Source organism: Anguilla anguilla, chromosome 2, assembly GCF_013347855.1.
Source record: "Anguilla anguilla isolate fAngAng1 chromosome 2, fAngAng1.pri, whole genome shotgun sequence".
NCBI classification, from domain to species: domain Eukaryota; kingdom Metazoa; phylum Chordata; class Actinopteri; order Anguilliformes; family Anguillidae; genus Anguilla; species Anguilla anguilla.
The window spans coordinates 28,260,948-28,268,239 of NC_049202.1; positions in this window are offsets into that span (position 1 = coordinate 28,260,948).

Consider the following 7,292-nt stretch of genomic DNA (forward strand, 5'->3'; position numbering starts at 1 on the left):
CTCTCCATCGGTGCCACCACCCTCGCCCTCCACGCCACCCCCAAGAAGAAACGCAGCAGCCTCAGCCCACCCTCACCAGCCGCCGCCCCAGCTAACCAACACAGAGCGTGGCTCGCCTGCCCCACTGTCACAACCTGCCCCCCCCTCTGTCGAGACGGTGGGTGCTGTCCGCGAGCTGTGGCGACGCAGCTGCAGCGGCCTCAACCTTCACCAATGCCAACAGCTTGAACGCTTGCTGGAGGACAATGCAGACCTCTTCGCTGCCCGCGATGAGGAATGCACGCAGACCGAGCTAGTGCAGCACACCATTGACACTGGTGACGCTGCACCGGTTCGTCTGCGCCCTCACCGGTTGTCACTCGCAAAGCGGCTGGGGGCAGAGGAGAAGGTTAGAGAGATGGCCGCTGCAGGCGTCATTGAGCCCGCACGGTGGTTAGAAGAGCTACAAGAGTGCGATTTCCAGATCGAGCACAGGGCGGGGCGGCACCACACCAACGCTGACGCTTTGTCCCGCCGGCCCTGTGCTGAGCTGGATTGTCAACACTGCCAGCGACAGGAAGATAAGAGCCAGGTGGAGCTAGCGGTGGCTACCGCTACCATCAGCGAGGCGGGGTGGCTGCCAGTGTCGCAGGAGCAGCTGCGGGAAGGCCAGGAGGCCGACAGCACGCTAAGAAAGGTGAGGGGCTGGCTGGAGGCAGAAACACCGCCACAGTGGGCTGAGGTCTCGGCTGAGGGGCCCGAGCTCAAGACCTACTATGGGCAAAGGAGGAGCCTTGAGCTGCGGGACGGGCTGCTGTATCGGCGGTGGCAGGCACCCGGGCTTGGAAGCGACCTCCTCCAACTCCTCGTTCCCCGAGCGCTCCGCCCCCAAGTCCTCGGGTTGGTGCATGGCTCGGTGGGGGCGGGCCATTTCGGGAACAGCAAGACCCTGCGACGATTGAGGGGGCGCTTCTACTGGCCTGGGTGCCGCCGGGACGTGGAGCTGCACGTCCACTGCTGCGACTCCTGTACGGCATGCAAGGGGCCTACCAGGCGCTCCCGCACCCCTCTACAACGCTACGTGGTGGGGGCCCCGATGGAGCGAGTGGGGGTGGACGTCCTCGGCCCCTTCCCTGTCACTGAGGCCGGTAACCGCTACGTGCTTGTGGCTATGGACTACTTTACGAAGTGGCCCGAGGCGTACGCGGTGCCAGACCAAAGTGCTGCAACAACAGCGGGGAAGCTGGTCGAGGAGATGTTTGCCCGTTTCAGGGTCCCCGCCCAACTCCACAGCGACCAGGGGCGAAATTTTGAATCGCGGGTGCTGGCTGAGGTCTGCAGTCGGCTCGGAGTAGTGAAGACCCGCACAACTCCACTCCATCCCCAGAGCGACGGACTGGTTGAACGGTTCAACAAGACCCTGACTGCACAACTCGCTATCCTTGCCAGCCAGCACCAACGAGACTGGGACCGCCACCTGCCCCTGGTCCTGTGGTCCTACCGAACTGCCGTACAGGAGTCCAGCCTCTGCACGCCCGCCGCCCTGATGTTCGGACAGGAGCTCCGGACGCCTGTGGATTTGGTGTTCGGGGCCCCGCCCGAAAGCAGGGAACCAGCCCGTACAGAGGCCTGCTACTTCCGCCAGCTGCTGGAACGACTGCGAGTGGCACACGATTTCTCTCGCCAGGCCCAGGACACTGCGGGACTGCGGCAGAAGCGCGCCTACGACCAGCACTGCAAGGGGCAGGCCTTCAAGCCAGGTGATAAAGTGTGGGTCCACTGCCCAGTGCGCAAGAAGGGCCTGTCTCCTAAATAGCAGTCACATTGGCGTGGGCCTGGCGAGATCTTGGAGCGGCTGAGTGAGGTGACGTATCGCCTGCGCATGCCAAATCGAGGGCGCCTGGTGGTGCTCCACCAAGACCGACTCGCACCTTACCAACCGAAGACGCAGCTGGCGGACAAGGTAGCAGCCCTGTCCCCTCTACACCACCGGCAGTAGAGGAAACGGCACAGCCCACCACGGGCCGACCTACTCGGAAGCGACGGCTACCGAATTATTTAATCGACTACAAGGTAAATCGCATAGAAATTGTGGGTCGTCGGGGACTAGCGACCCTTTAGGTGGGGGCTGTGTGGCGATCTTGCCTGTGTGTAACTAAATAATTGTTAGCTTGTTAGTGGTTAACTTGTCCCGCTCCGCGATCGTGTAAATACTCGTTATTTTAAATGTGTGTAGCCTGCTAGGAATCGCTTACGTAGCGCTAGCAGCCCTCGGGTTTATGATTTGCACCGTCATGTTTCTGTCATTAGTCAATTAGCTAATACTGTCGTTGTATTCCCTGCCTGTCTCTGTTTTGCGTGTCTCGTGCTGCTGTTTCCCGCTGTATGTAAATTATCCGACCTTTGTGTGATGTGACGTTAAGGCTGTGTGATTGGCTGCCCCGGCGCAACGGGACTAACCAATCACGGCGAACGGGGTTTGACAAAAGCAGGCTTCGCCCAGCTATGATGGTCAGTCTACGAATTACCGTTTTGAAGAGATGTCACAAATAAAGCGAAGCTCCCCGGGAGCGATTCGAAAACAGCCAAGCCAGTCTCCGTCTCTGCTTCTTCGCGAAATCGCCACAATAGCAAGCTGATTATGCTTTCTGCCAACTAATTATTTGGTTAAGTAGGCTAAAGGAAATAGTAAAAATGACTCGGCTACCGAAAAACTTCAGAGCAGGATTATTTTTTGGTCGTCTAGTGCAGCTGTAAATAGCACACGCCACAACAAAATCACTACGAAATGGGATGCCTGCATTTTCTGACTTCGCACAGGTGTAGCTACCATGGTCGGAGCCGCAATGTCAAGGCCAAGAGGCGCCACCGCCCACTCCAGTGACCATAGACTGTAGCCCCTACTGTAGCGTAGTCCTCTGCAGTAATCAGGAAGTGACATAAACTGTACCTCATTGGTCCACAACAAATATTATAACAGTGCCCAAATGACACAATAAATCATGTAATCAACCCATGGACAGTCATAAGACGAATAAAGTGCACATATTGTGACTATTTGTTCTCATGAGAAAAAATTATTGACTTAATTTATTTTGACCGTATTTGTACCGTAGACTTACATGGAAACCGGATATGAAAACACCTATACTGGAGCCAACCGTAGTAGCGCTAGTGAGCAATCAGGAACAACAAGACCAGGAAATGAGCTTCAAAAACGAAGTCTGGTTTTGGCCGCTTGGTCCCAAACCGCAAATTTCCATGCTCCGCACTAGCGTGCTTCACTTTGGACTCGCACTCCAAGATGGAGGCGTGTTCGCTATGCACACTCGGAGCATGGAAGTATGCGGTTTAGTATGGAGTACTAAATGTGCCAAAATTAAATAAATAATAAAATGAATAAATGTGGAATTAATTAATTAATTAAATAAATAAATAATTTTGTTTCAAAATAATTAAATAATTCCCACCTATTTAATTATTTCATGTTGTATTTCCGAATGGCTTTTTTCATTTCACAATGACACTTTTCCGAATGACGTATTTCCGTATGGCGTTTTTATTTCTGAACCCCCTTTTTCATTTCATAATGACACTTTTCAAAATGGTAAGCCCTCCTATCAATCAACACAAGCGGGGCTGGACCTGCCCAATGATTGGGTAATTTTTGTAATCGATTACTTGGTCTTTTTCTGAGCAGTGCTGGTGGAATCCATAGAGGTTCTTATGTAGGCTCTATGGTGGAATCTATGGGCTGGAAGTTAGTTTGCTAACTATGCTCGTTTCAATGCTATAATGTAAAATTTGGACAGGAGGAGCAAGGTAATGCATCTACTGATTAAAGATGCAGATGTTTTCTGTACATGACACAAAACTAGCTTTCTAGCTTCGGTTAGTGCGGAGAGAGTCCTGCTGGCAAGACCTGCGAGTGGGGTGGCTACAGTGGCATTTGCTCCTCTGGCTTGCTAGTTAGGTAGTAAGTAATTAGTTCTTAACTAGCTAATGCCAGCTGAATAATAAATAAAGAGTAGTTAGGTAAATGCTGGATCAAAATAAATAGTAACTAGAAATACCGCCTCGCGGTTGTGTACCTCCACCAACCAGTCGCCAGTTTGGATATAAAATGTCATCACTTCATCATTTTATCCTATTAGACATTTGTGTGAAACTTTGTCATAATTAGCGTATGCATTCTTGAGTTATGGCCAAAAACATGTTTTGTGAGGTCACAGTGACCTTGACCTTTGACCACCAAAATCTAATCAGTTCATCCTTGAGTCCAAATGGACGTTTGTGCCAGATTTGAAGAAATTCCCCCAAGGCGTTCCTGAGATATTGCGTTCACAAGAGAATGGGACGGACGTGAGGTCACAGTGACCTTGACCTTTGACCACCAAAATCTAATCAGTTCATTCTTGAGTCCAAGTGGACGTGTGTGCCAAATGTGAAGAAATTCCCTCATGGCGTTCCTGAGATATCGCGTTCATGAGAATCGGGACGGACAGACGGACGGATGGACGGACAGAAGGAAGGACGGACAGACGGACGGACAACCCGAAAACATAATGCCTCCGGCCACGGCTGTGCCATCGCGGAGGCATAAAAATAGTTAAAACTAGCTTTCTAGCTTCTGTCAGCATTCGAAGAGACAGTAATAAAGTAGACAGCCCTTCTGGCCAGGAACTGTGATTGGGGTGGCTAGCGGCAGTAGCCCTGCTAGCTACCAAACAGTAGGTTCTTAATCAGCGATGTTCCTAGCTAGCGTTATCTAGTTAACATGCTAATGATAATAGTAATGAAAAACAATCTAGCAGTTCGGTATTAGAACTTTTCCGCCACTTGAACTGCCCTCCGTTATTATTAGTTGTTTGGGTCGTGAACTATCACAGCGCATTGTGGGATACTCGTGCCAGCGTAGTGTCCAGTGTTTACATACTACGGTATTTCACAGAATGTAGTATGATATCTGGGCATTTTTCAAATACCATTTTATGCATACTGTGCTTTTGGATATACTAGAACATGTTCACATACTAATTTTTCCTGCTAATAGTATGCTAGTATGCGATTTTGGACACAGCCAATGAGACGTGATAGGCCTGTTTCACATTTCCAGCTACGTAAACCAGACGTAGGTATACTTTACTTCCAGTTGTCTTAACAGTCACCATTGAGTATAATTTGGCAGCGACAAAGAGCAACCAGTATTGTAGCGTTCCTCTGTGTAGCAATTCAAAAAAGTACAGCCATACCTATCATTTCAGAGCTTTCCCACGGATTTAATTAAAAAAAAGAAATTGATTCATGTGATTAGAAGAGATGAGGGAGAAGATTTAATCGTAAGGAGACACAGCACTTACGTGTAGAATACACTTCAAGGAGAGTTACACACAGGTGCATATGGAGTTGGGCCGCAAGTACCTCAAGGCCCAGTCAGTGCCTTACAGATTTGCTTTGAATAGCTTGGTTAAGACAAAAGTAGAGAGACAGCCACATTGAGAGGGAGAGGTGATGATGGTTTTGGAGAGAAGATGGAAGGTGACGGCGAGCTTGACGCCACAGTAGCAATCAAGGATCACAACTACGGTTGTCATCCACCCCCGGGTGAGTGTGACGTTACCAATGTTAGCTAGCTAGATATGATGGGTTTGTGTGTAGAAATATCTGCGGTTGAGCTGAAAATTTGATCAGTAGGGGTTGAATCTTTTAGTGGCAGATTTTAATGGCAGCTGGCAGGCTCCAGTGGTGGCTGTAGCAGCTGCTGGGTTTTCCCGCCAGTGGACTTCACTTGACAGCTACATAGGAAAGGTTATCTAATAATTAACAGTAGGCTACTAGAGTTACAGTGTTTGTACAATCACAACATGAAATGCATTCATTCAGTCAAACCAGAATGACAACCTTCGAGCTAGCTGGCTAAGTGTATTCATTGGTAAACAGCATGATAATTTTGGTTATCCAGCAACATGGTCTTGTGATTTTCTTGTGTTTTAATAAATCATTGCACTTGTGGCAGTTGCCGTGCTCCAGAGGCGGCTCCAGTGGCTGCCTGGTTTTCCTGCCTTCCAGACCTTTTAGTGGCTACTGGCAGACTCTAGTGGTGGCCACTGGACCACAGCAGCTGCCACGAGTGCAATGTTTCATTTAAACCCCAAAAACCGCAAGGGGTGGTATAATGAGTAAGTAGCTGGTCTTGTGACCTCAAGATCATAGGTTCAATTCCCAGGTTGAACACTGCCGTTGAGCAAGGTACTTAATCTGCTTTGCTATAAATGGATGTAATGTAAATGCTATGTTAAAAAAAAATGTGTAAGTGGATAAAAGCGTCTGCTGAATGCTTGTAACATAATGTAAAATCACAAGATTAAATAAATCTCAATTATTATTATTTCCAAATAATTGGAAATTATGAAAATTGTTAAATTAACTGAACATATGATTTCACACAGAAAATATTCTGAGAAATCCCTCCTAAATAAAAAATTGTGTTGGTTAAAAAAAATGTTATGATGAATTATTAAAACAAACAGGACCCCACAGTACATTGGTAGACTGCAAGCACAGTTAATGTTGATTACTACATATTACAGTAAATAGGTTAACATCATGTGTCAAAGGAATGTCAGGGATATTCATGTTTTTCCAATGCAATACAAAATTACACTCATTCAGACAAGGCTATCAAATGTACATGAGACTGACAAAATAATAGTGATAATTTTGTTTTTGCCTAAATGCACAGCAAAGTTAAAATGATTTATTTGGGATTTTTAGTCTGGGTTCTATGGATATTTGCATAGTCTACCAGAGTAGAAAACATTTTAAATTAAATGATTATAACTGTAATTTGCATAAAAACCCCTCCCCAAAACTCCATGTTTGCTAAATTTGCAGGTGATTGAGTTTTCACTGGTTGTTTATTTTTAATCAGGAGCACTTGAAAATGTTTTTGTGACCATAGAGGCAATGGCAGCAAGGCCCAAACCTGGTGGCAGACTGGCACAACTTCAGGTAACCCTTAGACCAGTGGTGTCAAACTCGTTGCCATGGAGGGCCGTGTGTATGCAGGTTTTCATTCCAACCAATTAATGCTGCCTTAATTGAGTCCAATTACTCATTCAGCCATATGCGTTTAACTGCATTGAAGCACAGAATATAAGAAAAATTTTATTTAGACAATGCGGGTCACCATAGACGTCGGGTCACCATTGTGCACAAACCTGCATCCCTAATTCAGCAAATAATTTAACTAATTATATAATCAAGATCTGAGGCTGGAATGAAAACCTGCATACACACAGCCCTCCATGGCA